At 36.3% G+C, this 21448-nt stretch overlaps 1 protein-coding gene and 1 long non-coding RNA gene across 3 annotated transcripts in view; one reads left to right on the top strand and one right to left on the bottom strand.

The window, feature by feature from the left end:
• LOC126886924 (mismatch repair endonuclease PMS2) overlaps positions 1-21448 on the top strand; it is a 106235-nt gene that overhangs the window by 77692 nt on the left and 7095 nt on the right. The window lies entirely within an intron of this gene.
• Positions 2002-5808, bottom strand: LOC126886931 (uncharacterized). The gene is made up of 2 exons (XR_007698832.1): positions 5140-5808; positions 2002-2176 (listed from the first exon to the last, which is right to left on the bottom strand). It is a non-coding gene; the product is annotated as an uncharacterized LOC126886931 (long non-coding RNA).

Raw genomic sequence — 21448 nt, forward strand, 5'->3', positions numbered from 1 at the left:
AAATGGCTAATTCTGAATAAAAATATTGTGTTTAGTAATCGTCAAATTAAGACTACAACTCAAGTACAAATAGCCATGATGATCGCTATCCTTCGAAAAAAGAAAGGTATTAAACATAATAAACAAAATATGTACCTTATTGTTCAGCACAATGCAACGATATTGCTGAAAATAGTGTCAGAACAAGCAATAAGTAGCAAAACTCGAAGATCGTTTGGAACATATACCTTCAAAAGAGTAAGAGAGTTCATATATCTAGGCTCACAAATCAACCAAAGTAACACAATAACTGCAGAAATCAACCGATGTGTATATCTGGCAAATAGAGCTACTATGGATTAAAGAAACTTTTAACATCAAACAAATAGTGCAGTCACTGAAGTTTTCACCTCCGATATCGTTGAACCTTCATCGATTTTCTTGAAAATTGGTGAGTAATTAGAGGAACCTTAAGGAACAAAGGTGACATGATGCCAACTTGCGCCTTTACCCTGGGGGATGCCACTCCTTCTCGTGGGTGAAAATTATTTTATTAAAAATAATACCACAAATCAATAGAGGGACAAATTCTAAGTAAAATTTGATATATAAAGTTATTAATATAAGTCAACACTTTTTGAGTTATTAAAGATTTTATTTTTTTCGTAAAAAATGCATTTTAAAGCGGTTTTTCACGTATAACTCAAGAAATATAAGCTTTTACAAAAAAGTTATTATTACCGAAATTGAAGATAAATCAGCCGTGTGATAGATGACCGAAGTTATCGTTAACGTAAAGTTATCCTGTAGTTATGTTATAATCCTTGAATTGGTGTGATGTATCATACTTAACTTAATTACTTGCGTTATTTCTTGACAGTTCTTGAGTTATCTGGTATATCAACTGTCACTTTATAACGCGACGTTAAACCTTAAGTTATGAGATAACTATGTAGTTATGTAAGAATATGTAAGGTTAGTTCATCTTTTGACTTGTTTTTAGATATAAATTAAGTGAATATTCAACGAATAACTCTGCTTCATGTTGTCCTATGATTTTGTGCGGCATGTTATTAATTTAATATCAAATATAAAGCAGTACAAAATTAAAAGTATCAAAAAAATAGACTTCAAATGGGTAACAATTAAAAGCCCATAGGTAATAATACGATTAAAATAATAATTAACAATAAAAAGTAAAGCTAATATAATTTAAGAATAGAAGGGTATTTAATACAATTTTAAAAATCATACAAAAATCAACTCGAGTGTTGAAATTTATAAACACCCTAATAACACAAAACATTCCAGGAATGTTCCTAGAAGGTACTCACAGGACATTGAAAACATTCCTGGAATGTCCCCAAATGCACACGAATGTCCCTGGAAAGTCCCAGGAAAGTGCTGTGTCAGCATTTTAAATATTCTTAGAATGTTCTGTTGGAACATTCCATGAATGTCTACGAATGTTCTTTGGACATTCACAGTATATGTTTTAGACTGAATGTCTTGTTGGAACATTCCATGAATGTATACGAATGTTCTTTGGACATTCACAGTATATTTTTTAGACTGAATGTCTTGTTGGGACCTTCCATGAATGTTGGAACATTCCATGAATGTTCTTTGGACATTCACAGTATATTTTTTAGACTAAATGTCTTGTTGGAACATTCCATGAATGTCTACGAACATTCTTTGAACATTCACAGTGTATTTTTTAGACATTCTCTGAAATATATCGTCAGTGATGTGACAATACCTCCTATATCTTTTTTCATGAGGTTTGCAGGAGACGAAAAACATTTTTTAAGGTCACCTCCTGTTTTCATACGTAAGTTCTGACTTGTTTTGTATTAAATAGATAGTTAAATTTACTGCAAAACAAGTAAAAAAATATATGAAAACAGGAGGTGGCTCAAACAAGTTTTTAGTCTATCTTACAAATCTCATGAAAAAACAGATAGGAGGTATTGTCACATCACTGACGATATGTGGCCATACCAAATAATACATCCTTGATAAATATAAACATTTTTATTGCAAAAAATCTTTTCATACATTTTTTTAATGTAATTTACTGATATTCCTATAAAAAATGTGTCACATTTGCTTTGTAAACCTTTCTTTTGCCTTTCATAGCCACATATTCCATTTCCTTCCTGGTTTTTTTGTAGACCACTTCTCTCAGCTGATTCTAAAAGAAAATAAAATAAATGGTAATTTTTCTATCCTTTACAATTAACAATCAGAAGAAATATTTACAGGTAATAATATGCATAAATAATAATAATAATAAAATAAATAATAAATTAAATAATATTTAAATAAATAATAAATAATATTTAATAAAGAAAATAATAAAACATTTTGTATTTTGACAACGACGTCCGCGTGGAAGTAGAAACCATAATAAAGTTATTTTTTCAAGCAAATTGTGGCTTATTTCCCCATTAAAATAGTTACAATAATTACAAAAATGCCACAAAGAAATAGCTTTTTCACAAACAAGTAAGTATTTTGTTTTATTATATTTATTGTTTTTATTATTTACTTTAAGAGGATCGGTACGTATTTTCGACTGCAATGCTATTCAAATGGGGATTCATTTTTTTCGAATCCTGAGAAAACTAATAAGTATTTTTGAAAAATTTAAACGCAGAATGAAAGATCACGTTATTAGCGAGGGCCGAAAGTCCCTGAGAACTTCTATAATGTTTATTTTAATAAGTTACAGGGGTGAAAAACTAAGAGAAAATTTAGTGTGATTTTTAATTTCAAATATATCATTCAAAATAAACTTTTTATTTATTCTAAGGGACTTTCGGCCCTCGGTAATAATTTAGTCTTTCATTCTGCGTTTAAATTTTTCAAAAATATTTATTGGTTTTTTCAGGATTCGAAAAAAATAAACACAATGCCGTGGTAATATTTTCCAAATCTATCTTTGTCTTACAACGCACTCAGCCGAATATAATATTGTCAGCATATATTGTCAGTCAGACACTGACAATTTTAAATATTTGACATTGCATCGGGAATATGTTGAGTTATTGATTAAATATTATTGAAATATAGTGTATTTGATAAATAATTGATTTAAGACGTGAACTTAATAAAAAGTTATTTATTTTGTATTATTTGTAGAAGATCCAAGCAGAGAATACATCAGGATAATATCGAGGATAATATATTCTGTGATCCAAGTATTTTGTTGTTAAAGATGTTCAAAATTGTAAGCGTTCCATAACAATATATTATTAAAAAATCACTTTAACACTTTTCTTCTTTTCTCGATTGAGTATTAGTCTTTGTTGTACAAATAAATTATTACAATCACTGAATACATAGTTAGTGAAAAATTTATCACATTTATTAACTGAATTAATAATTTCCAATTATAAAAATAACAGTTATTCAAGAACATTCAAAACCCATCTCTTTAAATTAATGATGACATTTTTAAGTAGAATGACATTCTAGTAATGTTTACACATCAATACCAGTGTGAATTTTACTACACGTAATTTGCCGTGTAAAGACAGAAAAAGTAGGGATAAACGTAAAATATTTGCGAATTATGTACCCATAGCCTTAACTTAAGATTATAACTTAATTCTTGTTTTCTATTTCTGATGTTTTTATTTATTTACATTCAATATTAATCTGTTTTCTTGTATAATCTACTTCGCAATAATTATGTGATATATTGGACTTAAAATGAATTCAAAAATTTTTTGTAATTGGGCAACAATGTCAACTTAGATCTCTGATGTAGATAATGAAAAGCAAATGTATCTACAGTTGGAAAAATGAAAGAATAGGGCTTTTCATCGATTGTCATTTGTTTCGAGCTTCTGTCATGTGTCACATAATATTAATATATCTACGTCATATGTCTTTGGTTTGTATTATTGTATATACTAATAACGTATGTCGTAGATATATTAATATTATGTGACACATGACAAAAGCTCGAAAAAAAATGACTGTGAATGAAAAGCCCTATAGGCTCTGAGCTTCGCTGGTGTCGCTCCTGGCGGATTACTAATTCAACTTTCACCAATAATTTTTAAATTTATTATTTAATTGTTATCGCTTAATATTTACAACGCTAAAAAGTAATTAAATAGTAATAGATTTTTTTTAAGATTTTGCTAATCATTTTGACATTCTATTGATGAAATATTAATTTCTTACTTCGGATACTTTCACAATTATCCTGTAGATGGCGCTAAGATTATTAGAGTAATTTATAATTACATATTACGGAACATTAAAAAAACGTAAATTCAGTATGTAAAACGTAAGTATATTTAAGGTAAAAATATATACCACAGCTTTGACCAACTAATATTTTTTATAATTAATGTTTTAATTTTAATTTTAAATTAATCACTTTGACATTTATGTCAAATTTCCGGTAAACGTTTACAGACTTGCCACTACTGGCGCTCACGAATTTATAAATATCCCCTCTACGTACGAGCTCACAGCGTATACTTATGAACATTCACATCAATCACTTATTTTGTATTTGCTATCTTTTTCTATTTTAGAACAAATAGGAAATGATATAAAAACCTTAAAAATAAAAAACTGGAGAAAAAAGCACGAAACAGATCAGAGTGGGGAAGAATCCTGGAACAGGCCAAGATCCAGCCCAGAAAGGGCTGTCGAGCCAATGATGATGATGATGATGATCTTTTTCTATAACAAACGTTTGTGATTTATAGAAAAAGACAGCAAATACAAAATAAGTGATTGATGTGATCGTTCATGGTTATAGGGCTTTTCAGTCACAGTCATTTGTTTCGAGCTTCTGTCATGTGTCACATAATATTAATAAATCTACGTCATACGTTATTGATATAACCAATGATACAAACCAAAGACGTATGACGTAGATATATTAATATATGTGACACATGACAGAAGCTCGAAACAAATGACAATGAACAAAGCCCTATAGGGCTTTTCATCGATTGTCATTTGTTTCGAGCTTCTGTCATATGTTATATAATCTGTGTATAATATTAATACAACACGGATTATACGACATATGACAGAAGCTCGAAACAAATGACTGTAAATGAAAAGCCCTATTCTTTAATTTTTCCAACTGTATATTGTAATTGTATTTTGGGTTAAGCATATTACCTGTGTGATATAAGCTATTGGAACAGCACAGTCTCTCAAACGAACAGTTGAAAGTGAAGTTCTGTCAATATCTTTTTCTAAAAAATGTTTTGAACATGGACGTCTTTATTTATACGTCCATGGTTTTGAACATACTGCTCTATTAACAAATCTGATCAATACTTCATGCCTTCTTCACAGGATCTTCTGGAAAGCTAAAAATACAAAATATATGCATTACTGAGCATTATTAACAAATTTTAGTTTTAAATAAAAAATATGGTTAATGAATTCACAAAATATTATAAAAAGCAGCTTAGAAATTGTTTATTAGTATAGTCGTTTCCCTAGACACAACTGGCTAGTGATTTTAGTAGGTAATTTTTTTTGTTTTTGGCCAATTTTGCCAAAATTACTAACTATTTAGTTATTATTTTTTTGCCAATTTTACCAAATTGTCAAAATTATTTACTAAAATCACTAGCCAGTTGTGTCTGAGACTAAGTTTAGCGAACCGACTATACTATTCATACTGTGTATTCATTAGTTGGTACTATTATAGTGTGTGGTCTACCATCCTGTTTATAAACGCATACATTAGCAAAAACGCAAAAAAAATTTTAATTTTACAAATAATCCGTTTGTTATTATCTCTATTTACTATTTTAGTTAGGAATAAGCAAGTTTGTGGCTTATTCACAATTATTAAAATAATAAATGGATATTTTGTGAAATAGGGGCATGCCTTTGTTTACATATTTGCATAGAGGTACTAACCTTTGAAACGTTATTCCTGCAGATTTTTTATCTACATTGCTTCTGCTACTCCAACTGATTTTATGCACTATGTTAATAATACTATTAAAGTTATTATAAAAGTATCCGAATTAAAAAAATATTCTTAAAAAGCACAAATAAAAACAAACAACGATCACGCACGGCAAGGTGGCCAAGGCCAAGATGCATGATGCCAAGATGGCTGAAGCGCCGAAGTCCGAACTAGTCCGAAGTGAGGTCATTGGTCGTTTTTAGTCACGTGATGCCCTCTCTAAGCACCATGCACAAATACATGCGCCGTGAATTTGAAAATGAACATATAGGAACATTGGTAGTATGTTCACAGAATGTCTTATGGTAACATTCCAGGAATAATTTAATCAGATGTTCACCGAATGTTCCCTAAATGTCCAGGACATTCAAATATTGATAGAACTTTGGTAGTACATTCCTGGAATGTTGTGTGTTGTTAGGGCATATGCAGTGTTGCCAGAGAAATTTTTGTAAATGCACTGGAATGACTGAAATAGTGACACAAAATGTACTAAACCAACATATTTTGTACAAAAACTAAAAAAAAACGTCGTTTAATGTTATTTGAAGCAAATTTCTTATATCACAAAATTGGAGGTTTTTACTTTAAGATACTTTAGTATCAAAAGTTTGGTTGTTAATTGTATCAAATTGGTAAAATTGTACCAACTCGGCAACGCTGCTTTTACGGATATCTTCCTATCTTGTCAAGCTTGTGGCATGTTCCGATCGATCTCTCGCGCTCACTCCAACGTATGCTATTTCTACATAAGGTTCTCTTTGTTACTTCACACTTTGTTAGTCAAATGTTACTTCTCTTTTTTAACGCTGAAGAAATAACTATCTCATAACGGTGAAAGATTCATCACACCGAATTTACGTAAATAGTTATGGGCACGTTATCCCTGAGAGTTGAGTAAGTAGTAAGTATAGTCTAGTGCCGACCACTAGACTAGTAACACGCGTGCGAGCGGAGCGGAGCAGAGAAGCAGCGAAGAGAAGCCAACGAGTAGTGGGGATTGTTCGGCTGGGGACTTATTAGTCCTACTTCGAATGTAAGCGAGGTAACAGTTGAGCGTTTTCACTCTCCGAGGCGAGAAGACGCGGACGACAAGAAGCCAGACGGTGAAAAGGTTGTTTTCGGCTAGCAGGAATTCTCATTCCATCACGAATGTAAGCGTGATAGCGAAACCGTAACACTTTTTCGCCTTAGGCAAGAAGGTGAGGCAAAAGCCGTTCGTCTGGATGTGGTGAAACTTAGGGAATTTCTATTGAGTTCTCTGAGACGCCACAGCTAGAGATCGGCTAGCGGAAAAAGAAATAGCGGGCTCGACGAGAGCCCGCTACGGGATATCTACTGTGCCTCCGTAAGGGAAGGGTGTAGTTTAAAACACTGCACCTCGACACTGCAGGGTGTAGCTTTTGAGAATCTACATTGATGCAGCCCCGGCCCCTAGGTCAGTAGATTGAGAAATTCAAGTGGAACCCGTACACAGTTCTGTCTGGGTACGTGAACAACCGCGCTTGGTGCAGGGAGCCAACCCTGAAGTCGAGCTGGCGTCGGGCCAGTCGACAGAAAAAAGGCTTCGTCCAAAATTAGGACCGTTCGCCCCCAACCCCAGACGATTGATCGAGCTAGGTCTCGATCACACCCCCGATTCATGGCGCAATCCCCGCCAATCTATGAGGGCTCACGCAAAGTGGGCTCTAACCTGTTTCAGGAATTGAGTTCCGACACCGACGACTGCTCATCCATGGATGAAAATGGGTTCAAGAAACCTAGAAGCGAGAGGAAGAAGGAGAAATCTAAAAAGAAAAAAGAGGAGAAACCGAAGAACGACGCAGAAGCGAAGAAGGACGGAGAAAATCCAACAGCAGAGCCCATGGATGATGAGGCAGAGCAGGCAGTCAGAGGCACCACCAAACGAACGAAACCGAAAGAGAGTGAAGCCGAAGAAAACAAGAAAGAGAAGGTACTCAAGACAAACGAGCAAGAAGAGATGAGGAAGATGCTAGAGGCGATGACGGCAGAGAGAGACCAACAAAAGGCCGAAAACGAGAGATTGATGTTCCTCATCCAACAACAAAACGAAGAGATGCAGATAATGCGAGTCCAAATTGCAGATATGTTCGAAGAAATGAAAAAACTCCTACAACAGAATCTCCAACAGAAGCCAGTCTCTGAAGTCGAGAAATCACAGCCAATCCCTGAAGCCAAAAGGTCACCCGCAGAGGAGAGACTAAGAAAAATACGAGAGAATCCAAAAAATAAAGAAGACTTCCCAAAACTGAAGTCACCCATCTCAAAAGACGAGACGACATCATGGGAAAATCAAGCTAGAAACGCCATGAGAGCTGCTTCACCCCCACCAGAAGATTCCTTCAACCTACCCCGAGGAAATGCCCCACCAATACATCCACCTACGAGCGCGGGTGGAAATGCGCCTGCCGCACGGCGTCCCAAGGATTCAGAGTCGAACCAAATGGAGACCAACCAGCAAGAAGAAGCTGCCGCGTTACCTGAACAACAGGTAACCCGTCAACGTAAGCCGCCTGTAATTAAATTACAGAGCGTGAGCGAGACAGGGGCTATCCTCAGTATAGCCCAGAAACAAGGCGTAATCACGACAAATAAGATCTCCAGAAGCGGAAGGGAAACCCTCATCCAGGCGAAAAGCCCGGAAGATTATCGAAAGATGACACACATTATTGAGGATTACGCAAAGAACATGACCCTAAAAGATCCCAAGAAGAGACTACAATGGATAGCCTTCCCATTCGAGGAAGAAGTAAAACCTAAAATGGTAATAAGAGGGCTACCAACGAATACCAAAGAGGAAGAGATCAAGAACGACATGGCAGATCAATATAACATTGACTGCCAAGCAGCAAAGAATATGTCGACAAGAGCCGGCCCAAGAAGACAGCTACCTATGTTCGTCATAACTCTGGATCAGGGGGACGTCGAGGCGGCGAGACGCATAACCAACCTGTGCCACATGAAGGTCGTGGTAGAGGATCTCCGAAAAGCGACAGGACCCACGCAGTGTTTCAACTGCCAAGGCTACCACCACGCCCAGAACGCGTGCCATAAGGACCCCAGGTGTGTCAAATGCGGTGAGGATCACCCCACTAAGATGTGCAAAAGGGCCAAAGAAGTTAAAGCTACATGTGCCAACTGTAAAGGCAGCCATCCAGCCAGCTACAGAGGATGCCCAAGATGCCCTACGTGGGGAAGACCCCCACCAAGGAGGCCGCAACAACAACAACCACAGGCAAGAAGACCACAAGCCACCGGCACCACCTACGCCCAGGCCACGCAAAACAACCAACACCAAACAGCGATCCCTGATGAAGACTACATAGTCAGAATAGTGACTAGGGTAGTTAGAGAAGTTATACAAGGCACCAGGGAAGCGCAGAAGTAATGCTGACAGACAGGGGATACTTGAGGATAGGCTCCTGGAATCCAGGAGGAATATCAACAAACCAGAACATCATGGATGAAATCGCAAGTAGATACGAGATGGACATCGTAGCAATCCAGGAAACCAAGTTAACTAACAACTTTAACTTAAAATTCCCTGGATACGATGTATACAGGAACGACCACACCAGAAGATCAGGAGGAACGGCCATCCTAGTAAAAAAGGGAATCAGACACACCAGATTCACGACTCCACCACTGGTCAACATGGAGGCTACAACAGTAGAAGTGAAAATGAGGCAAGGAGCAGTAAGAATCACATCAGCTTACGTAAGACCACAAGACCCTTTAATGGACGATGACCTAGATGCGTTCCTAAACATCGCCGAACCATCCATCATAATAGGAGACCTGAATGCAAGATCCCCCATCTGGAACGACAGAGCTACGAACCGAAACGGACGACTACTAAATAGATACATAGAAAACAATGAAGACACAATAGCAATGGGCCCAGAAGAACCTACCCACTACCCAGGAAATGGACTTCCAACCCATATCGACATAGTTGTGGCCAAAAACCTAGGGCTGCAATCAGAATTAATTACGCTGAACGAAGGATCAACTGACCACCACCCCATCCTACTAGAGATCGGAACATGGGAAGAGACAAACCCACCAAAAAGAACAAAAAAGAAAATAAAGTGGACAAACTACAAAAGACTAGTAAGTGAAGGAATAAATATAGTGCCAGTGATAAACAATCCAGAAGAAATAGAAGGAAAAGTCCTAGAGCTCGAAAACATCATACAAGAGGCAATCAGAAGCAGCACAACAGAGGAAGAAGTCGAGATTTACATGGGAAGGTTCAAAGATATTCCACAAGAAACACAAGATTTGATAAGGGAAAAAAATAGAGCAAAACAAACAGCAAGAAGAACAAGAAATCGAGTAGACAAATCCTGGGCAAATATTTTAAACAGAGAGGTCAAAACGGCACTACAACTCCACCGTAGTAAAAAATGGGACAACTTTGTACAAGAGACGGAAGAACAAGACTCAAACATGAAAAATGTGTGGAAACTACAGAAAATGTTGAGAAGCGACAGAAAACCCATCCCCCCACTACATGGAAGACACGGTATGGTATACACCATAGTGGATAAAGCAGAAGCGATGAGGGCTACACTCGAAAGGGAATGCGACCTAAACTACCACCAAGACGAAGACGACGACTTCCTGGAAGAAGTTGAAGAACAAGAAGAAGGACCAGAAGACCCAGAGGACTTCATTCCCCCAACATCACCGGAAGAAATCAACGAACACATCAAAAACAGTTCGCCGAGAAAAGCACCTGGCTTAGACGAAATAACAAATAGAGCCCTAAAATATTTGCCCAGAAAAGCTATAGTGTACTTCACAAATATAGTGAACGCAATACTAAGATACAAGATATTCCCAAACAGATGGAAAGAGGCCCATGTCATCATGATCCCAAAACCTGGCAAGAACCACACATTCCCGCAGAACTACAGGCCAATCAGCTTACTTCCAGCGATCAGCAAGATAGTGGAAAGAATCATTCTAAGCAGACTGCAAGCGGAAACGAACAGACTAAATATCATCCCAGAAGCTCAATTCGGATTCAGAGCAGAGCACTCCAGCGAGCTACAAGTACTCAGACTAACCGAGTACATAGCAGCTGGTTTCAACGACAAGCAGTACACTGGAGCAGCGTTCCTGGACGTAAGTAAAGCGTTCGATAGAGTCTGGCACAAGGGGCTCTTATACAAAATGCGTGATTTCGGGTACAGCGGGGCGATGACGAGACTAATCTCGTCGTACTTGGGCGGCCGGACTTTCAGGATTCGGATAGGACAAGTCCTGTCCGAGCTCGGAAACCCGGAAGCTGGGGTACCCCAGGGAGCGGTCCTGTCACCCCTGCTGTACACGATATACACCGCTGATGTACCTAGAACACCAGGTACCCTCATGAGCCTCTACGCCGACGACACAGCGATAGCGGCCAAACATAGAAATGTAGATATAGCAGTGACCAACCTGCAAACAGCGTTAGAAGAAATAGAAGAATGGAGTATAAAATGGAAGATAGCCATCAACTCAGATAAAACGCAAGCGGTTCTATACAAGAAAGGAAGACAACAGCCAGAGGAACAGCTGACGGTGCAGAACAGACCCATCGAGTGGAAAAACGAAGCTAAATACCTAGGAGTCATCATGGACAAAGGATTAACCTTCCAACAACACGTAGAAGCCACAGTCCGGAAGGCCAACATAGCAAAAGCAACATTAAGAGGACTCACAGGCAGGAAAAGCAAACTAAGACTGAAAACAAGGTTAAGACTGATCAATAGTATAATCCTACCGGTATTAACATACGCGTCTCTCGCATGGGGACATGTAAGTAACACACACAAGAAGAAGATCCAAGCAGCCCACAACAACAGCTTGAGGGAGGCCGCCAGAGTCCCAAGATATGTAGCTGAAAGATTCCTGTTCAGAGAACTCCAACAGGTGAGAGTCACCGAAATCATGACAGATAAGGCAAGGACCAAATTCGCGGAACTGGAGCACCACCCAAATTACATACTGCGAGAGACGCTAAGGTATGATGAGTTCCACCGATGGAAGCACAGACGTCCGAAACAACAAATAGTGGGATAAGAGTATAAAAGTGATAAGTGATAGTAGTGAGTTCGTAGCTCGAAAACAAGTGCCGAAGACAGCGTTACATACGAAGATCAAGTACCACGATCGCCTCTAAGGTAAGTGAATTTTAGAAAATTACAGAAGGGCATAAGCCCCCAAAAAAAAATATAAATAAAATAAAAAAATGGCGAAAGCCCCCAAAAAAAAATTATAAAAAACCATAAAACACATACAAACTCGAGCAACGAGTCATCGGGCGGAGCCCACTAGGGCTCAGCACGATGACTCGGGGCCCAAGCAAGCAATTTTTTAGTTCCGCGGATAAGTAAGAAAGAAGATAAAGGCATAGAGCGCATCACGCTGGCCTAGTTTTTGCATTCGATTAGGGTACCACATTGGAATCTTATTACCCAGGATTCCATTGTGAAGAGCATTTGGCTACGATAGTTGTGCCCCCATCGCGCATCAGCGTGCTATGGGGGGGAAAGGGATGGCCTGGGGCATTGGAGCGAGGTGGGGTGATCCCTGTTTTAACTCGGGTCAAAACACCTCGCCCCAATGAATTGTTACACCCGAATGTACTCCTTCGAGAGGGTGGACATTCCCACAGGTCGGGTTAAATCAAATTGCTTGCTTGCTTGCTTCCCTGAGAGTTATCTTAACTTTAACTCAAACGTTAAAGTTAACTTCGGTCATCCATCACACGGCTGATTAAATAATTGAATACACTCGTTACTTAAAAAAATAAACTAATGTTAATTCAAAATGAGTTATAGGCAATTGAATGTAAATATTTTTCGACGAGTACTAAAATCTAAGTATTCAAGCTTAAATAACGGGAAGTGATGCATTTTATAAAATATACCTGCTAAACACTTGTCAAATTACTTCGGAATACCTATCAAATAAGCTCTAGAACAAGTCAATAGCATCAACATTAAGCAAGTTATGATAAAAATAAGAGAACCGTTTCGAATTTTGTAGGAAAAAGTGAAAAATAAAACATACGCCATTTCTACAAAAATTAAAATTTATAGCAATCCTTACAATAATTTCTTTATATTAGCATAAGTAATGATTTCAACAATTTCGACCCGTTTAGAATGCATATATTTTTTTAAATATACAATTTAAAAAAATCAGATTTTTTAAAATATTCCTAATTTTTATATTCTTTTGATAATACATAACTCCAAAAATACTCGATATGCGTAAAAAATTATATATGACCAAATTTTTGTTTTTTCTGTATCAAATATCTTACTTTTCTTACTATTTCTGTAGGGTAAAAAATAACCGAGATAGAACCGTTTAAAGCTTAAATTTTGCTGTGAAAACCATGTAACCGGGGCCATTTAACATTTTATTTTTTTAAAAGTGAGGGGTTTAAAAGATTAAGTTCAACGTGGTTAAATAGCCCCTTGTAATTAACTTGAAATGAATTTTAGGTGATCCTGATATGGTAAAAATTAAAGGAGTTATTTAAAAAAAAGCAATAACATTTTTTGGAAAAATTTTTAAAAGATAAATTTTGAAAAATTTTTGGAGCATAAATTTTAATACTATCAACATGTTCGGGGGCTCATTTGAGGTATTTCTAAGTACTTTGATAAATGTTTAATAAGTTTATTTATGTTATAAAATTCATCATTTTCCCGTTATTTAAGTTTGAATACTTAGATTTGGGTATTCGCCGAAAAAATATACATTCAATTACCTATAACTCACTTTTAGTTAACATTAACAGGTTTTTCTAGTAAGGGGTTTGTTTCATTTTTTTATTTGCTTCAATTTTGTTAAGAATAACTTTTTTGTAAAAACTTATAGTTTTTGAGTTATTGATGAAAAATCGGTTAAAAACATGCATTTTTCTCACGAAAAATTAAAATATTTGATCTTTAATAACTCAAAAAGTTTTGATTTATTTTAATGTTTATATAACCAATTTTGCTTAGAATTTGTCCCTCTATCGAATTATGGGGTTATTTTAATAAAATATTTTTCACCCCTAGAAGGGGTGGAATCCACAAGTTGACACCATGTCACCTTTGTTCCTTGAGATATCCTCTAACCACTCACCAATTTTTATGCAAATCGATGGAGGTTCAACGAAATTGGAGGTAATAGCTTATATCCACTTTCAGTGACTGCACTAATAGTCACAAAAAAAAGGAAAATTTTGATATACAGAAATCATTTTAAAGCCTGTCCTCACTTACGTATCAGAAACGTGGACGATGACAAAAAAAGATGAAGAACGTTGAAACTGTTTTGAACGCAAAATCCTCAGACATATTTATAAAAGCCCAGAGCACGATTTAAGGGCCAGATGGAAGACGACTTACTAGTGTTAAAGAGTAAGAAATTAAAAACCTAGGCGAAGGAGAGGAAGGAACGGAATCTGATTCTAAAACAGACCAAGACCCACCAGGGGTTGTTGAGCCAATGACGATGATGAAGTGTCAAAACAGTCCAACCTTTTTTGTTAATAGATGTTGATAAAAATATTAGTTTATCATTATATTAAATAATATCAATATTTTTATCGCCAACCGTCACTAGTCATTCATTATTGTACTCATTTGCCCTTATTTGTAACACAGTAAAGTAACACTTTATTGTACTGAAAGAAGAATTTTACTTTACCTGCCGCGATTAATCAAATTAACCGATATTGAATGTAAGAGGTCGATGGCAGTAATCGAATGGCGAGTATTTGAGCGAACTTAAAGTTTATTTAATTTAATTATTAAAAATATTGTACACAATTTGCCATATTATCAATTAAATTTATGTCAAAAAGTGAAATTCTGTAGTATTTTGTAATTATATTCATATAAAATAAATTAAACCTTTACCGATTTAGTAATTATTCAATATTGATAACTATCGATTAAAAATCGAAAGCGTCATGCAAAAGTTATCTGTCATCACTGTCATGAAATTATTATGACGTCTAAAATTTAAAAGTAAAAAGTAAAAGTGTTAATACCAATATCAAATTATTGCAGAAAGTAAAATTGTAGATATTATATTTTGGCATTGTCCTACTGTCAAGCTTTCAGTACTTCATTCTTCAGTTTTTCATTCGGAGATTGTTAAAATTAAACATGATTAATTTTATGAAATAATGAAGATAACCAAATTAAAAAAAATGTGTAGTGTTATAATCAGATTTTAAAGAAGTTAAATAAACGACAGATTTTTATTCAATTTTTTTATAAATTTTATATTATTTTTAAATAATTACAGAGCCCAAACTCTTACGTAGTCAACTTTAAGGTGCGAATCATCGAAATTCAAATTTCACGTATGGACTTTTGCATACTTGCATACATTTTGTATGCACCACGTCAGTAAAGATTTTATCGAACTCGTCTGTTACTCGCCTCACTCGCTACGCTCGCTCTTCTCGTAATATCAGACTCGTTCGATAAAGAGTCACTTTACTGACTTGGTACATAAATAACTATTAACGTATCTTAAGAGCACACAGTAGCGATCAACAGGTAGCAACAAACGCGGTCCAAGATTGCGAAAGTTCTGCGAAAAGTGAGGCAACAGTGCGTCGGTAATTCGACACTGACAGTGACGTTTATACTATCAAAAACAATGATTTTTATACACATAGGCGCGAAATGTTGCCAAGTCAGTGACGTTCGATTTCTTGTTATAAAAAAATCTATTTTTAGTAGTTCTAATGTGACACTAAATGTAGGCACGGGATAAAAATGTTTATTTGAAGAAAGTGTATTTTTTTATCTTTCTTAATGGCGGTACAGGCTCCTTTTTCAATATTTTATTTAGTTATTACGAATATGTGTGCCAAATATCTCGACCATATATTCAACATTAGAGCCGCAATCTTGGAACGCGTTTGTTGCTACCTGTTGATTGCTACTGTTTGCTCTTAATGCAATACACGTATTAGGTTAACTTACGTGGAAAGTGGCAGTCAAATTAAAGTAATTTCTAATACTAATAATTTAGAATGTATTCTTCTTCTTCAAGTGCCGTCTCCTAATCGGAGCTTGGATATCATCGTCACTATATTTACTCTATCTACCGCTGCTCCAAAGAGTTCTATAGAGCTGCATTTAAACCAGTCCCTTAAATTCTTCAACCATGACACCCTCCTTCTTCCTATACTCCTTCCGCCTCTTATCTTATCTTTCCCTGTATTATCAGTCTTAGCATTTCATGTCGCGGTCCCCTCATTACGTGTCCCATATATTGTAACTTTCTTATTTTTATTGTGTTTATTATTTCGCATTCTTTACCCATTTCTCGCAATACTTCCGTGTTCGTTTTCTTCTGTGTCCATGCTATTCTAAGCATCCTTCTGTAACACCACATTTCAAATGACTGTAGCTTATTTATTTATTTATTAGAAGGTATTATAATTGCAAATTATGCTCGATAATTCAGAGCAACAATTATTATTTTTCAAATAACCAACAAAATGCTATCAAGACGCTACCAACTCAACAGGAAAGATAAGTGAGAAGCCTCAAGTACTCTCTCAAAATGATAAAAGTGATTTTCAAGGGACAGACATCCCGTCTTCTTCTGCTTCTAATGGCGCTACAACTATTTGTGAGTCTTGGCCTGCTTAACAATGTTCTTCCATTCTGCCCTGTCGGATACTTTCCTTTCGCCATTGTCTGATGTTCATGGTTTTAAGATCCCCCTCTACGTCGTCTATCAATCTTTTACGGGGCCTTCTTCTTGTTCTATTTCTTTGGGGCTTCCATTTCTGGATTACTTTTACATCTCTATTATCTGGCATTCTTTCTAGGTGACCGAGCCAGTTTAGTCTTTGAGACTTTACAAATCTAACAATATCTGCGCTTTGCATTAGTTCATCCAGCTCGTAGTTCATTTTAATTCTCCACGAACCATCGCTGTATTGGGTTGGTCCAAATATATCCCTTAGTATTTTGCGCTCAAATATTCTCAGTTGATTTTCATGGTTGGAAGGGTTGAGTGGGTCCACGTTTCACATCAATATGTGACCACTGGCCTAATTATTGTTTTGTAGATTCTAAGCTTAGACTCACGATTCAGTAACTTACTTTTCATTAAGTCTTTGTATGCATAAAAGCACTTATTACCGCTAAGAATCCGTGCTTGTATTTCTTGACTGATGTTGTTGTCATTTATTATTGAGCCTAGGTAGGGAAAAGTGGAGGCATATTCGCAGGTATATACCTTCAGATTCTCATTGCGCACTCCATATATTTTGTTTTGCTTTCATTTATATAATATATAAATATACCAAACGTAGCAGCTTCCTGTTTCAGCTCTATAGCTTTTTCGCTTAATACCCTTTTGTTGCGGCTTATTAGGGCAACATCATCCGCATATTTGCATAGATCTTGTATTAATACAACCCTTTGTATCCAGTTTTCTAACAACAGCTTCTAAAGTTAGATTAAAAAGTGTTGTTGATAAGGCATCACCTTGTCTAACTCCATTTTCAATATCAAACCCTCTGTCATATCTCCATCTATTTTCACCGTAGCTTTGGAACCCTCCATAGTCAAGTCATCCGTATAAGTTTAACAGACTTATTGGGTATCCCTAACATAGATAGTTGCTTTAACATCTTTTGTCGATCTACTCCATCGAACGCCTGTTTGAAATCGATATACAAGTTGTAAATAATTGGTATACTATATTCAACACATTTTTCATGTATACCTCTTAACATATTATGTATTTGGTCTATAGTTGACCTCTTTGGTCTGAAACCACATTAGTATTCACCAATCATTTCTTCCGAAAACGATTCCAGGCGGCTGTATATAATTCCTGATAATATCTTGTAGACGACATTTAAAACTGTTATGCCCCTAGAATTTTTGCAGAGTCGTTTGTCTCCCCCTTTGTACATATTAAGTATGATTCCTACTTTCCAATCTTCTGGGATGACTTCTAGTGTCTATATGCGATTAGTTTATGGATACGATTCCATAGAACATATCCACCATTCTTTATCAGTTCTGCAGTTATTTCATCTGTGTCAGGTGCTTTGTTATTGTTAGATGTTTTATGACGTTTATCGTTTCTTGTACTGTGTGGTAAATTATTTCTTCATCTTGGTTTTGTTCTTTTTCTGGGTTAATGCTCTTGAAAATGCTCCTTCCACCTTTTCATTATTTCCTCTTTCTCGCTGATAATTGCCTCATTTTTGTCCTTGCAAACTGTTGTTCTTGACTTTATATTCTTGTGCGTATTGCTTGGTTTCCTTGTACAATTTTCTAATCTCTCTTCTGTTATTATAGTCTGTAATTTGTTGTATTTTTCTATTCAACACTTCTCTCTTTTTCCTTCTACATATTTTCTTTGCATCTTTTCTCAGTTCTTCATATGCCCTTCTATTCAATCGGGAATCCCTTTGTAGACATTTCTGTCTACCTATATTTTTGCAATTTATTACTTGTTGGCACTCTTGGTCAAACCATTCTTCGTTTCTTTTGTTTGAGGTTTCACCTAATGTTTCCTTTGCTGTATTTGTAATTGTCGTTTGGATGACACTCCATTCTTCTTCAATGTTCTCCTCTTTCATTTAATATTACTTTTATTTTTTGCTGGTACTATACTCATACTCCTTTTTAGTGTTTTTTAAACATACATGTGTTCCATTTTCTTTGTTCGGCGCTTTTCTCTTTTCTTACCATTGATATTCTTTGTTTTATCTTCGATATAACCAAGAAATGGTTCGAATAGCAATTTGCGTCTCTATAAGATCTAACATCTGTTTCGGAAGTTGCCCGCCGCTTAGATGTTAATATGTGGTCAATTTGATTAAATTTATTTGTACCAGGTATCATCCACGTTCCATTATGAATATTTTTATGGGGGAAACACGTACTAACCACTCTGAGTTTGTTTGCCATTGTCAATTGTGCCACTCGTATACCGTATCATATACCGTATACAGGGCCGGATTAACACTTTTGCCGCCCATGGGCCAGAGGTCTGCCTGCCGCCCTAGCGGGGGTGCAACACCGGGGGGGGGTCCGGGGCCCCCCCCCCGAAAAAAATTGAAATTTAGAGGCAAAATAACGCATTTTGGGACATTTTCCAGCGCTCAACTGTCTCTTGATATTGTAATGGTTTTAGTACCTCTCATGATGAAAACAAGAAACTATGTCCTAAAATTGCGTTTTATTAATTAAAATAAACTATTTGACAAAACTCCGTTAATTACGAAACCATTTTCTACAACCGTGATATTCCATTACTTAAGATTACAATAATAGTAAATAAAATCGTTGTTGATATTATTTTGTGAAACATCATGCAGCTCGTAATTCCCAAACTCAACAATTCTTTTATAGTTTTATGACTATTTTGGCTGAGAATGATTGATTTGGAGTGAAGTGAAAATTCGGCTTCGTTACTCGGCGACGGCTCACCTGTGAATGTGCCCGCAGGCTTTGAGCCATAATCGGTCATTGCTGTCGATTTATGGGCAAAAACAGGACAGTTAGGAAGGGGCTAAAATTAGTAAAAGGTGTACAGAGTAAGACTGCAAAATAAATGATAATTTCTGTATTGAATATAGGATAATAACAAATATATACAACATCGAAATATAACTGTTCAGAGCATACAAATCACATATCCAAACAAATAACTTACTCACTAAATTAGCTTTGTTAAAGTAAATATAACTTAAAACTTCTTCTTTCTTGCACGTGCATTGGAAAAATCATCAACAACTGCACTGAAATCGAGTTTTGTTGTCAGTTCATGTTCTATGGCTAAAACAGCCAGGCTGACGAGTCGTTCTTGAGTCACTGTTGAACGCAGATAGTTTTTTACTCTTTTCAAGGTCGAAAACGATCTCTCAGCAGAACAGTTTGTAGCAGGAGTTGTCAAAAACATTTTCAAACCAATAGCCACGTTGGGAAACAAGTCCTGTAGATTTTTTTCTATCAAAAATCTGTACAAGTTTGATAGTGAAAAGTCTTTTTCGGCTTCTTTGTAGTTTCCTCGGATCAGAAGTCCTTTCAGATGGATGCACTCGCATATAAACTCTGACTCTTCAATGTCTTCAATATAGATTTTCTGCAAAGACGTCGCGTTAGCAGTAATTTCTTCGGTAGTTAGAGTCTTTAATTTTGTTAGAAATGAAAACTTTGCAACGAAGTCTGTGTACACAGAGATCCTTTTGTCTAACTGAAACTGAAGTGTTTCCACGATGATGTCATAACTTTGTTGAAGACAATTTCCCCTAATGTCATCATCCTCATCATAAGTTCTTTCTTCATCTTCTTCTGAAGATTCATCAAAGAACCTCTTTCTTTTCGCCTTTCTTTTTGGGCGATCAAAATCTTGCTGCACCTGCGGCTGCGTCTCTTGTGGAAGTTCTGGCTCATCGTTCTGTCTCATTTCACCTTGCGCAATTTGCAGTTTTTTTTCGCCCTCTTTCTTATAGTGGGTAAACATGTCTTTCATGTTCATCACATACTCTGTGAGTGAGTTGTACAGGATTACAACGCTGTCCACGGTCATATTTTCAGCCTGGATCTTTTCACTGACTGAATTAAATTTTTGAAGTACATCTCCCCAAAGGGCTGCCATGAAACATGTTTCTAGAGACATTAGTTTTCGCAACAACCCTTTGGCTTTGGATTGTGTCTGTTTGTTTTCATGATTGCTTGAAGTCATGTCTATCAGCGTCTTGACCATGGGTTTGTAGTCTTTATTAAGGCTTTTGCAAGCTTCTTCCCTTGCAGACCATCTTGTAACACTGAGAGACTTCAACGACGTGTTCTTGTCCTTTCCTGTGGCCGTGAAATTTGACAGAAGAAGATTCCACCTGTGCGTAGAAGACGAGAAAAAATTGTACAATCCTTGCAAGAGATCAAAGAAATGTTTTGCAAGAGAACAGCATTCTGCTGCGCTTGATCCCACTAAATTTAGTGAATGCGCTGAACAAGGCACATAAAATATCAAGGGATTCTTTTCTTTAAGTCTTGCCTGCAACCCCGAGTACATTCCTGACATATTTGACGCGTTGTCATAGGACTGTCCCCTACAGTTTTGTATGTCCAATCCTTTCGACTGTAGGAAAGAAAGCACTGAGTTCACTAGTTCTTCACCTGTATGACCTTGATTTTTCATAAATTCAACAAAATGTTCTTCAGGGATTCCCAATTCATTCACATACCTTAATATGAAAGACAATTGATCAATGTGTGTTACATCAGGGGTGGAATCTACTATTATAGAATAGTACTTGCTTTTCTTAGCATCATTCAAAATTGTATCAATAACGGTTTTTGCCATTATTTCGATGAGTTCTTCACAAATGGTTGATGATAGGTATGACTGTTTGCCTTTACCCGCTTTCCCATATTTTTCAATGTGTGCTTTCAAAAATGGATCAAATTCGGCAATCAGCTCCAA

This window comes from Diabrotica virgifera, chromosome 6 (genome assembly GCF_917563875.1).
Source record: "Diabrotica virgifera virgifera chromosome 6, PGI_DIABVI_V3a".
In the NCBI taxonomy this organism is placed as follows: Eukaryota; Metazoa; Arthropoda; class Insecta; order Coleoptera; family Chrysomelidae; genus Diabrotica; species Diabrotica virgifera.